The sequence below is a fragment of the Musa acuminata genome, chromosome BXJ3-7 (genome assembly GCF_036884655.1).
Source record: "Musa acuminata AAA Group cultivar baxijiao chromosome BXJ3-7, Cavendish_Baxijiao_AAA, whole genome shotgun sequence".
Lineage (NCBI taxonomy): Eukaryota > Viridiplantae > Streptophyta > Magnoliopsida > Zingiberales > Musaceae > Musa > Musa acuminata.
In genome coordinates, this window is record NC_088355.1 from 33,723,817 (window position 1) to 33,738,516 (window position 14,700).

Here is a 14,700-nt window from a genome sequence, read left to right on the forward strand (position 1 = left end):
GCCTTGTCAAAGGCCCAGTTGGCCCCTAATTAAGTTAGTGGGATTACCTTCTAATCTTAACTTAATTTATACTCTAACTACAACAATTAAGACATATTTACTATACTTCTTGTTCTGGTGCATCAATTGCTCTTTCGACGAGCTTCCGGCGTAATTCCGACGAACATCCGACGAACTCTCGATAATGCTCTAGTGGACTCCCAGCAAGCTCCTGGACTTTGCGATGATCTTCTTCATAAGTTCCAATGAGCTTCTATGGCAAGCTCCTGGACTTATCGGTTGATTTTAGTAGAACTTCCGATGAACATCCGGACTTCCGACGAACTCTCAAACTCCCAACATGATCTCGATCTTGACTCCGGCACAATACCTGCTTTATGTCTTACTACCATCGTAGTTAATCCTACACACTTTTCTCAATATATAGATTATATCAAACAAATTATAATTGACTTCATCATTAAAATTCGAGATTCAACATCCCCAAGTAGTAAAAATGGGTAACAAAGCTTCTTGGATATGATTATGAAATAACTTATAAAAAAAGGAAAGAAAATATTGTTGCAGATGTGCTTTCGTGGCTACTATAGCAAGTTGAATTTTTGACCATTTCACTTCTGATCAGCGACTTCCTTGAGGATATTAAGAGAGAATGGCAGGAAGATCCGGAGACCGGTAAGATCTTAAAAAAATTGGAGGAAACACCAAGCTTCGTGACTTATTACAGTTGGGACTCAAAAGAATTATGCTATAAGGGACGCATTGTGCTTGTGCCAAATTCTACTTACATAAAGACCATCCTTCAAGAGATGTATTCCACACTTGCGGTCGAGCAATCTAGGTTCCTTAGAACTTATAAGAGAATTAAGTAAAATTTTTATTGGGTAGGGATGAAAAATTTTATTGCTAAATTTGTGGCACAATGTAATGTATGTCAACGATATAAAGGTGAGACAATGGCAAGTCCCGGAAAGCTGTAACCTTTACTCGTCTTGGACTCAATATGGACTGATATATCAATGGACTTCATCGAAGGGCTTCCCTCATCATAAGGAAATGGTAAAATTTTTGTCGTGGTGGATCGCCTTAAAAAGTATGGTCACTTTTGTGTTGTTCGTAATCCCTATACTGCTTCTAGTATTGCTTAAATTTTTATGAAGAATATTATAAATTACATGGGTAGCCGAGATCTATTGTAAGTGATCTTGATAAGGTCTTTATGATAAGATTTTGGACAGAGCTATTCCAAATGTAGGGCACTAAATTAAAAATGAGTATAACATGTTACCCACAAACCGATGACCAGACTAAAGTGGTGAACAGGTGCTTAGAGACATACCTCAGATGCTTCACCAATGACCAGCCAAAAGAGTGGACAAAGTGGCTTCCCTAGGCCGAGTGGTGGTATAATACAATTTTTCATTCATCCACAAAATGTACTCCCTATGAGGCTATGTATGGTCGACCTTCCCTGTGACCTCAAAATATATGTTAGGCACCTCTAAAATAGAACAAATAGACATAAAACTATAAGATAGAGACAAAATGCTGAAGTTGCTAAAAGATAATCTCACTACAGCTCAAGCAAGGATGAAACAGCAATATGATCAACACAAAGGTAAAAGGGAAATTTTAGCAAGAGATTGGGTCTTCCAATGGCTCCAGCCATATAAGCAAACATCAATTCAGACCAGAGCATTTATAAAGCTTTCACCTCAGTTCTATAGACCTTACCAAATTTTGGTGCACATCAGAGTGGTAGCATACAAATTGGATTTATCTGCCAGCTCTCGAATCCATCCAGTCTTCCATATGTCGTGTTTAAAGTTAAAGTTGGGACAAAATGAGACAACCCAAAGCCATCTACCAAATATGACTACCCAAGGAGAACTTCAGACCCAACCGAGTGCCATTATTGATCGATGGAACGTGACTCGACGAAGATGACCCATTACTGAAGTGCTAATACAATGGGCAAACCTACTAGCAAAAGATGTCACTTGGGAAAAATATAATGACTTGAAGATCAAATTCCTAGAATTCATGGATCGTCAGCCTCGAGAACAAGGCTGATTTGAAGATGGTAGGTCTGTTAGGACTCTAGCTAGGAGAGTCCTAATTGAGTTTCATTGAAAAGAGAATTCATGTAAAACCTACATAATCGACCTCTATTAAAGAGGTGAAGAGGTCGACTAAGGATAAGATTAGTTTAGAGGTTGCTTCTTAGAGAAGCTTTAGGAGTTGGTTAGAAGTAGGAGTCTTGAGTAGAAGTCCTATTAGGAGTTAGGGTTTAGAAGCTCTACAAATAATCATGTATTCATCCTCTTTTGGAAAAAAATAGATAAATCTTTTTAGCAGCCTTTGAGCAGCAACTTGGACGAAGAAACCCCTATAGAGTTCCAAGGAGGTCGATCCCCTAAAAAGATTAACCCCAAGCTTAGAATCCACAAGGGTTCTAACATATAACTATTATTATAAATAAATCCAATTAGGTGCAAGTTCATATCACAACTTTTATTAAAGTCTTGGCATAAGGTTTTAAGAGGTCTTCAAGATTTTGTATTGTTCTCTTAGATTGATCATTAGTTTCAGGATAAAAGATTGTACTAAACTTTATAGAGGTGAACATTAGATCTCTATCTAAGATAATACTAATTAGCATCCCATAATATCAAATAATCTTCTTAATGTATAAGCTTATTAGTTTATCCAATAAATACTTACTATTAATAGGAAGGAAGTGAGCAAATTTAGTAACTCTATCCACTTCTATCCAAATTCATATAATATCCTTTTATAATCTTGGATAGTCTTATCACAAAATTCATGGTAACATGCTCCCACTTTAATTTAGTAGAATCGTTTGCAATCTTTTCGTAGGTACTTGATGTTTTACCTTCACTTACTAGCAGATAAGACAATTAGAGACAAGCTCTGCTATATCTTTCTTTATACCATGCCACCGGTAGATTTGATGCAAATCTCAATATATTTTAGTAATCCTAAAATGGATATTAAATCTTGATATGTGGGCCTCCTCTAATAGTTATATTTTTACTAGATGACTTTTGAAAACATAAAATTTCATACCAAGCCACTAGTAGATTTGATGCAAATCCTGATACATCTTGGTAGTCATATTAAATCTTGATATGTGAGTCTTCTTTAATAGTTGTATCTTTATTGGATGATTTTCAAAAACATAAAGTCTATTGTGAAATATAATAGAACCATATTCGGCTTAGAGGAATTTAGGTCTAGATCTCTATGCTATCTCCTTAGCTATCATTTGAAGATATATATCTTTCTTTTGACTTTCTGTAATCATTTCTATCAAAAAAGATTATGCCACCAAGCATGTCAGAAAACCTTAAAAGTTCTAGTTTCATATCTACCAACTTTGTTACCATAGAATTCCTTTGAATATTCAGATAGGTAATAAAACTTGAATTATTTCTACTCAAGGGATTAGTAACTAAATTAGCTTTCCCAAGTTGGTAATTAATATTAAAATCATAATCCTTTAGAAAGTTTGATAATTTTTTCTGTCTCATATTTAAATCCTTTTGAGTGAATATATACTTAAGACTCTTATGATCTATGAAAATTTCAAAAGTTTATTCGTAGAAATAATGTATCTAAATTTTTAGTGTAAAAATAATAGTTACCGGCTTTAGGTCAAGAGTAGAATAGTTCTTCTTACGAGGCTTCAATTGTCTAGATACATAAGCAACAATCTCTCATTTTGTATTATAACAAAATCAAGTCTTTGAAGTGAGGCATTATTGTAAACTTCAAAACATATGAAGAATCTCATACAATGGGGGATATCCTTTAATATTAGCTTATTAGATTCTTCTCAAAAAATAAAGGCCAAGTTCCCCTAATATCCTTTCAATAATAGTTGGGTAGCACTTAAGGCTAAAATAATAGTGCTAGTCATAGGTACCCTATAAGCCAATCATATGAGTGATGGTATGTGTGACATGATATATATTTTTATTATATTATTTGATACTTTATCATTTTATCATGTATACTACATATATTGTGATATTCATAGATATGTACAATGGGAATTGGATCATGATGAGATCACGATAATTAGACCGATTTGCCTTTAAACACAAACCCTAAATAATCCTAGTCATAGGTCACTCAAGAGGGATATTGAGATAACCAGATAGATTGATGTACTATATACCTATTCATATGATGGAAGTGGCTAGTCTCAGAGCTGCTCATGTGGAGACACTATGGATACCATGCAGATGCTCATTAGAGAATGAGTTCACTGATTGATTTATTCATGGAACGCTGGATGGTTGATGATGTCTTATTGTCAAACAATAATTTTGTCATCCCAGTGGTGTATCTAATCCTTAGACTTGAGACACCAAGGATGTCTTATATGAGTACTCCACCTTTTGATACCGGATTTATAGATCTGAAAGTTTCAAATCTAGCATAGCCGATTATCAGAAGTGGTAGCTAACTTTTCGAGGGCTGTAGATAGAGGATCATTCGCTCTCAGTGTCATGAGAGGAATATTTCATATGTTCTTGCTCAGGCAAATCCCTAGCTATGGTCATTCGGATTGAGAAAGAAAGAGTTCTCTAGGATAATCCGATTAGAGTGAGACTCGAGTAAAAATCATATTGGCCTAATAGCACCATGTTCGATATATGATCTCTAAGATATTAGATGGATGAGGTGTTAGGACCATATTGATACTAAGAAGGGGGGTGAATTAGTGTTTTCAAAAACTTTCGATGATTCGAAAACTTTCGTTTGATGAAAAATCGTATCGGAAATAAGTTTGACTTAAAAGCATTCATAAGCGTAGTGAGTAAGTAATAGTAGTAGGCAGTTAAATCAGTTTGCAATATAAGGATAAAAAAAAGAATAGAAATACAATCCAAGTTTATAGTGGTTCGGTCATTACGACCTACGTCCACTCCCAATTTCTTTTCCATCGAGGCCACCAGCATTTACTAATAATCTTCTTTCAATGGGTGAAAATCAACTATCCTCTTACAACCCTTTTTCCTTTCCATAGGTTTAGGAAAAAACTTTTACAAGTCACTCACTCCTCTCTTAAACAAAAATATAAACTTAGAACAAGAGGAGGGGAACTCTCAAAGGATTACAATAGCATTTTCTTAAGTTTTTGTTTTCAGTTTATGTGTAAACTGAGCAGGGATGAGTAGGGTATTTATAGGTCCCAAATAGATTCAAATTTGGAGCCAAAACAATCATATCCCGGGTTTTCAGGGTACTAGTGATACCACTGCCAGTATTGGGTGGTACCATCTCTAGTATTGGGTAGTACCACTACTCAGTTTAGCGGTACCACTACCTGACATGCTAATACTAGGTAATACCACTAACTGATAGTCTGGAAAAGTATGTTCTTGACTTTTCCAACTCATAGGCGGTTCAACTACCAATTTGGTAGTGCCATCGCTTGACCTAACTTTTGGTCACTAAATGGGCTTCCCAATAAGCTCAAATTAGTCCCCAATTGGCCTCTAATTGAGTTAAAATGATTACACCAAAAGCTAAATCAATTAGCCCCTTAAACTACTTCAATCTAGATAAGTGATTACAAAGCATGAATTCTTTATCTAACATATCATTATTGGAAAATCTATGGTGACATCACATGCGCAATGAAAGAACAGATAAACAAAATCCTAGAATTCCTACAGAAAAGAAGGTTTCTTCATTGTGCAAAAGTTGGTACGTAAAAACCCACGAAACCGAAAAACTATGCATAAGAGAATTACCTAGGGAGATCGTATATACCTAAAAACCTATAGTTCTATGGGAGAGGATGAAGTAGGTCAACTATCCTCCTCTCTAGCGGTGATCCACATGGTAAGGGCTGCGAAGATGCTCCTCAAATAGCTACAAAAAACTCTTCCTCGCGTATCATGCAATCAAGAAGGGGTAGCCCCTTCTTGCTGTCCACATGCCACAAATAGGGGCTGTAGTATGAGGAGTAGAGAGAGAGAGGAGAATAGGAGGAGGCATTAAAAAAGAACTTCTAGTCTATGAGTCTTTGGTTCCCTCCGATTTATAGAGGCCCCTTGTCAACTTAACTCCAATGGATCTTGTCATATTGGGTCCTGAATCTTCATCCAACTACCCAAGCCTCTTAGATTAGTAGGTCTCTATCCAATAATCTTTTATTAGCTCTTAGTTTATCTTATCCATAAGACCTAATAATTCAGGGGCTTATTGGATATCCAATAAGATAGGGGCTCCAATGGATATCTCATATTTGAACCTCTACTCGTCGTAATACTTATCATATGTGTGTGACCCTCTAGGCCCAATATCAAGCTGGCCATGAGTCATACTTATCAGAACTCCTTTTGGCTCAGTGAATTATTATCTCTATAATAATTCACTAGACTCATCGATTGCGGACGTACTAGGCCACTATGCCGTAGTCCCCAAACGATATAGGGGAATCCAATCCTTTGGATATATCTATCCTTAATAACCATGTATCTATAGTCCCTCGTCCATCTAATGCCCCAGAGATCGTATATCGGGTATGGTACTGTCAGGCCCGTACAGTTTTTACTCATGTCTCACTCTAATCAGATTCTCTTAAAGAACTTTTTTTCTCTCAATCCGAATAACCATGGCCAAGGATTTATCTGAGTAAGAACACAAGGAATATTCCTCTCATGAGAGTAGATGATCCTCTATCAACACTCAATAGTCCTGGTAAGGTTGGCTACCACTCCCGATAACCGGTTGTGCTAACATAACCTAATCTCCTATGCCAAAGCCATGTATCATTGTTTAAAGTAAAAAAATATGTTTCATCACAAAAATCATCAATATCAATAGTATACACATTATTATTCTTTAAGGAAATCATGGATTTATTTTTGTGTGATATTTTAATTATATAAGTATTAGATTCAAAGTTGATGATATATCCTTTATCACATAATTAACTAATACTTAATATATTATGTTTTAAACTATCTACTAATAACATATATTCAATCAAAAGATTTGAATTATTACGTATGGTTCCTTTGCCAATAATTTTTCCTTTGTTGTTATCTCCGAAGGTGATGTACCCTTCGTCTTAGCTAGTGAGTTTAGAGAAGTGTATTGGATTTTCAGTCATGTATCTTGAGCATCCACTATCAAGGTACCATCTCTTGCTCCTAGCTCTTAATTATAAACACATCTACAAGAAAGAGGGTTTTCTTTTAGGTACCCATTTAATTTTGGGTTTCTCATTAATAGTTCTACCTATCTTGATTAGTAGCATTGAGTTATTCATGGTTCCTTTAGGAACCCAAACTAATTTATGTGGACTATACCTTTTAAATGGATATTTATAAGCATAATATCCACTTCTACCATAAAAATTACATTTCTCTCTATATGAGATGTAATGTGAGTCCTTTAACGAAGATAGTTGGCTTTTGTTGAATGTTACTCACAAAACTAATTCCTTCCTTTCTATGAATATGACCCTTATTAGCAAGGATCATATTTAAATATTTGTTATCTATTTTAAAATTTTCTAATGTTTCTTGTAGTAACAAAATTTTCTTTTTAAATGACTCTAATTTTGCACATTTTAGTATAAGGAGTTAATAAACACTTATCATGCTCACTTTTTAATTTTTCAAGTTCACTAGAAAAAGAAGCACGATCCTTTTTTTAATAACTTATTCTTTTTGTTAACTAATTTAAAATCATCAAATAAATTATTAAAAGCATTAAGTAATTCATTATAAGATAAATAAGATTTGTTTAGGTCACTTATCTTGTCATTGAGTGTCATTAGAGTATAATTCGGGACTTCTTTGTTGGTTAGTTCATCATCTTTGGATGCATTTGAATCGTTCCAAGTAGCTTTGAGTGCCTTCATTTTCTTTGGTAACTTTTTCTTCACTTGGGGATATTCATTTTTGAAGTGCCCCGACATCTTGCATTCGTAGCATATTATTTGGTCCTTTTTTAGTTTACTTTTGTTCTTAATGTCTTATTTTGTTTTATTCTTTTTGAAGAATTTTTTAAATTTTTTTGTTAGAAGTGCCACGTTTTCATCATCATCATCATTACTTAAGTTTTCTCTCAAGTGGTCTTCTTGAGTTCTAAGTGTCAAATCTATTATGTTTTTTGCAAGGTTATTCTCAAGTTCTTCATGTGCATTACATGTCATTTCGTTGGTCATCAAAGACTCGATAAGTTCTTCGAGTGAAAAGTTATTCAAATCCTTGGCTTCTTGAATTACGATTACTTTAGAATCCTAACTCTTTGGAAGGGATCTTAATATCTTGTTAACAAATTCAAAATTAAAAAAAATTTTACCAAGTGCTTTTAAACCATTGACGATATCTATAAACCGAGTGTACATGTCTTCAATGGTCTCACTTGGTTTTATACAAAACAATTCATAATATAAACTAAAAGATTGATTTTTGACTCTTTAACTCTACTCGTGCATTCGTGTGTGATTTTAAGTGTATGTCAAATGTCATAAGTCATTTTGAAAATAGAAATTTGATTGAATTCATTTTTATCCAAAGTGCAAAATAAAGCATTCATAGCTTTGGCGTTCAAAGAGAGTCTTCTTCTCTAAATCATTCCAATCATTCATTGGAAGAGAAGACTTTTGAAACCTATTTTCAATTATATTCCATAACTCGAAATCCATATAAATTAAGAAAATCTTCATTCTAGTTTTTCAATATATGTAATCCGTTCCATTAGATATGGGAGGATGTGTGATAGAATGACCCTTATGATTGTTGGCAAAAGCTATTTCTCTTGGGTTTTAAACCAAATTGAGAGTAACATTGCTCTGATACCAATTGTTAGGATCAAGTTAGCACTAAGAAGGGGGGTGAATTAGTACTTTCAAAAAAATCATGTCGAATCATAAAACTTCGATGATTTTAACAAGTTTAATTCGATGAAACACATATCGGAATTGATATCGAAAGTGTGTTTCACGTAAATGTAATAAGCAATTAAAAACAGAGAACTACAGTATTGAAGAGCAAAAGAGTATACACCAAATTTATAGTGGTTTGGTTATTGTGACCTACATCCACTCCCGATTCCTCCTCCGTTGAGGCCACCGATGTCCACTAATGATCTTCCTTCAATAGGCGAAGGCCAACCACCTTCTTACAATACTCTCTTCTTTTTCGGGTTTAGGAGATAACTCTTATAAACCTCACACCTCTCTTAGAATGATCTCAAATATAAAGAAAGAGGAGGACACTTAGCACTTTTACAATACTTCCACACCCCAATACTTCAAGATTTTTGTTCATACTTTCATTGCTGCTTTATGTAGAAAAGAGTAGGGTATTTATAGGCCACAATGACTTCAAAATATGAGCCAAAAAATGTCTCATCTCGGATTTCTAGAGTACTAGCGGTACCACTACCAGTATTAGGCAGTACTATCGCTTAGCACTTTGACACTAGTTGGTACCACCACCCAATCTAGCGATACCACCACCTAACAGAACCTTGGAAACTGGGCTCTAGCAGTACCATCACTTGACAGGGTGGTACCATCGCTTGGCAACATTAACTACCGATGGTACCACCGCTCAGTCTAGGTGGTACCATCGCCCGGATCTCTTGGGAGGCTAAGCCTCAGGTGATTCCACCGCCCACCTTGGGCGGTGACACTACCTGGTAGGGTTTCAAGTGACCGAGTGGGCCAACCATCCAACCCAACTCAGCCTTATTTTTGGCCCAATTGGCCCATAACTGAGTTAGTGGACTCCCAATCCTAACTCAATCTAGGTTCTAACTATGACAATTAAAGCAATAACTAAGCATTCTTTGTCTGCTATGTCAATTGTTCTTCCGACGAAACCTCGACAAACTTTCGATGGACTCTCGGCAAGCTTTTGGCGAACTCCCGATGAACTCTTGCCGAACTCCCGATAAATTCTCAGCAAACTCTTGACGAACTCTCGGCGAGCTCTCGATGAACTCTCAACAAACTTTCAGCCCATCATCCGAATCTTTGACGTATCGTCCGATCTTTGACTCTAGCCGAACATATGCTTTATGCCTTATTCATTATCGTAGTTAATCCTACAACACTTATCTCAACATATGAATTAGATCAATAATTATCAATTGATTTCATCATCAAATTCTAAAATTCAACACCTCCTCGTATTCTCCTCTCTTCCTCTTCTCCTCATACTATAGCCCCTATTTGGGGCATGTGGATAGTAAGAAGGGGCAGCCCCTTCTTGATTGCGTGATGCACACGAGAAAGAGTTTTGGACAGCGATTTGAGGGGCATCTTCATAGCCCCTACTATGTGGATCATCGCTAAAGAGGAGGATATATGACATCCTTCATCCTCTCCTATAGACCTGTAGGTTTTTAGGGATATACGATCTCCCTAGGTAATTCTCTTACGTGTAGTTTTTCGATTTCGTGGGTTTTTGCGCACCAACTTTTGCACGATGATGAAACCTTCTTTTCTACGAGAATTCTAGGATTTTAATTTTTCTATTCTTTCATTGCGCATGTGATATTGCTCAAGATTTTTCAATAGTGATATCAAAGTTAAGTTGCTCATGCAAAAGATTAGCTTTTAAACCGTGTGTGTTGTATTCAATCGCATTGAAATTATTTTGCCCGATTGCTATGGTTCTTTGTTATAGTTTTCAAATATATGCTGCACCTTTTCTTGTTGTTAAGAGATGTTTTAGATAGGATTTTTGATGTCAAATTTGTCGACACAATAGGGGAATAAATGGCAGCAATTGTTGCTACCCTTGGATTTGCCGAAGGCTACTTGCAGCCTTGGCCAAGAGCTCCAATTTACTACTTTAGCCTGGTCAAAACCAGCAGGAACAAGAGCAACATGGCTTCCCTCAACCTGCTGCATGGCAGCCCCTGTAGCCAGGTTTCCTAGCTGCAAGGGGCACCCATGGCGGCTAGGGTTTCCTGGCTATAGGGGTTGCCCAAGCGACTAGGAGTTCTGGCTGCATAGGGCACCTATAGCCCATGGTAGCCTCGTAGCCATAGTTTCCTAGCTGCATGGGACTCCTTGGTGGCTAGGGTTTCCTAGCCACACAAGGCAATCCAGTGGCCTAGGATTCTTAGTTTTTGGGGAGTCTCTATATGGTAAGATTTCCTTGCTTAAGAAGAAACTACCTGCCATGTGGAGCACCTTATGGTAGAGTTATCAAAATATTACATATAATAAATTAAAATAGTTTAATTAATTATTATTATCTAGTAGTCCTACGTGGTAATGTGTACATGTGATGTATGATGTGGACGGATGATCATGGACCGTGTAATGTGTGTGTGCGTGTGATGTGATTATTATTATTATTGGGGCCTATGAGCCTCTAATTTATTTCTCGTTTATTGTCGGGCCTGCGTACCTATGATTAAGTTGTAATTATATAAGAAGGTACAGTGGGAGCATGGAGGTAATAGTGAAACCTACGAGGCCGAGACGGACGATCGCAATGCATGAAGATGCACCGAGATGTCAACAGAACCGACGATGACGAGATGGACAATCACAAGGTATAGAGATACACCGTGACATATATAGATCTTGATGTAATTGATCAAGCTCACTAGCTCGGGCTTAATCACATTAGGATGTGGTCCATGATTATCTATTGTGATTGCTCATATGATGTGTAATTGAATTATACACCTACTAGATATGTATATACATTTGCATGTGATGTACATATATATTAAATATGTATCTGTGTGGCACATTACATTCGGAGACCGAATCAAAATCCCCTCTCTCGATAATATTAAGTTGATAAATATGAGGTAATTAGATTAACCCACGTGATCTTCCATTATTATAGGTAGGGACTGTTAGGATCAAGAACGACACTAAGAGGGGGCATGAATTAGTGTAGCAGATACAAATGATAAATTTCAACGATTTCGAAAAACTTCGTTCAATGAAATTCAAAGTTTAATAAAAATCGTTAGTTAGACTCAAATAAGTTTGCAAGTGAGTAGAGAAGAGGGGATTTGACAATTTGCAATGAAGTAAAGTAAAATGCAGTAAAGAGAATAAGCAATAAGGAAAGAACACATCAGAATTTATAGTGGTTCGATTGTTTTGACCTACATCCACTTCTGATTCCTCTTCTGTCGAGGTCACTGGCATCCACTAATGGTCTTCCTTCAATAGGCGAAGACCAAGCATCTCTTTACAGTGCTTTCTCCTTTTCACAGGTTTAGGAGATAACTCTTACAAGTCTCACACCTCTTCTTGGATGATTGTAAAACTAAAGAAAGAGAGGGCTCTTACACTTTTACAACCTAACACTTAAAGATTTTTTCATACTTAGATATTACTTTGTTACCCTTTCATGCAGAAAAGGGTGGGGTATTTATAGGCCCCAATGGCTTCAAAATTAGAGCAAAAAATTATCTTATCCTATATTTCTGGATACTGGCGATACCACTACCCAATTTGGTGGTACCACCACCTGACAGAGTCTCAAATACTAAGCTCTAACGGTACCACAACTTGATAGGGTGGTACCACCACTTGGCAGTAATAACTACCGGTGGTACCACCACTCAGTCTGGGTGGTAACACCGCTCAGACCACCTAGGAGACCGTTCCCTAGGTGGTTCCACCACCCCAGTCTAGGGTGCCACCACCAGACAGGGTCCAGCAACATGGTTGGGTCTTGAATTCAGCCCAAACTAGTCCAATTACGAATCCAGATAGCCCTTAATAGAGTTAATGGGATTACCTCCCAAACCTAATCCTAATTATATATTAACTATGATTTTTAAGGCTTACACTAAATAAAACAAGCCCGGTAAGTCTAAGTTTCTTTCGGTAAGCTTCCGGGGATCTTCTGTCAAACATCTGAGGATTTCTCGGTAATCTTCCAACAGACTTTCAGCAAGCTCTTGGACTTCACGACAATCTTCTTGGCGAGTTCCGACGAGCTTCTTCTTGGTCAATTTTAGTAGCATTTCCGATGAACTTCCAGACTTCCGACGAACTCTCGAACTTCCAACGAAATCTTGATCTTGATTATAGCACTTTATTTTGCTTTATGCCTTGATCACTATCATAGTTAATCCTGAACACTTTTCTCAATATATAGATTTGATCAAATAATTTACCAATTGATTTTATCATCAAAATTCGAAATTCAACAATCTCCCCATTTTTAAAGATGACAATCAATTGATGACAGAGTTAACCTTAACTCCCCTTATCTATTTGCCATACTTGAGAAAAGACACTCTTGAATTCAAGGCATTTGAATTCAAGTATCAAATCGATAAGTTATAAGCATTTAAACTTATCGACATACACATCATGATACCAATCATGATTTACCATCTCAAAATATGATACAACGTATTTATCATAATACAAATGATATCAAGGCATGATATCTAGTTTTAAGTCTAATATAGAATGATGATAGAAAATCATCATTTTCAAGTATGATACGAATTTCAAATATGAAATTTAGCAAGATTAAAATTTCAAAGATGACAATTCATCAATCCAAGGCATGATATCAATTGTAACTAGGAAATTAAGCTCATGATACCTTATTATAATAATAGATATTTATTAAGCATTCGTGAAACATTTCAAGTATCTACGATACATATGATGCATATGCAATACATTTTGATATATTTCAAGTATTTGTGATATGTTACGATGTATTTGACGATTCCAATCATATTCTAAGTATTCACAAAACATTCAAACATTTACGATAAGATACATTTTACACATTATTTCCAATATTCGTAATGCCAATTTGTCATCAATTTGTCACATTTCTCTCCCTTTGTCATCAACAAAAAGGAGAACCATTCAATAATACAAATGTATTAAAAAAATTCAAGCAAGTTCCACACCAATTTATCCAAGCCAAAAAGGAAGGTAAGTAAAAACTTTGCATGATAACTACTTTTGGTTTTTAAAATGGATAAGCTAACATTTTTACTTTAGATGTGCAAAAGCTTTTTGGTTCTTCTTTGAGATGTGCAAGTTTCTTTTTTTCTTTGTCATAAAAAATAAGAAGAAGAGGAAGAAGAGTAAGGGAGGAATTCATCAAGTACCAAGTTCATGAAAGGATTTGAACCAAGTCAAATCCAAAATAATAAATGAGTTTTATCAAATCACGCTTCTATTTTAACAAAGAGAAAGGATTCATTAAAAGGATCAAAATCAAATCATTTTAATTCATTAAAAGGATTCATCGCAAGTGATCATCGCATACTAAAAGTCCATAAAAATTCTTCTTTTGTGAGAAGAGTAAGGAAGAATTCATGGGAAAGGAGCATCAAATTAAGGATAAAAAATCCACAAATGAAATCCATGAGAGATGTATTTATCAATGAATCCATGAGTGAAGGGACTAAGTGTCTCAAAAATCATTAAGTGATGGAGCAAGGATATGAAATAAATTTGATACCAAGTAAATTGATATTCCAGATTTCATGAAAGCCTTATAATTTCATAAAAGCTTTAAAAGTTTAAGAAAGTCTAGAAAAGATATACAACAAACTCATGTATTCGGACAATTTAACATCTCAAACTCTCTTCTAATAAAATCAAATTGTTCTTCATTTAAAGATTTGTAAAAATATCGGCTAATTGATATTTCATATCAATAAACTCTAAAGATATTT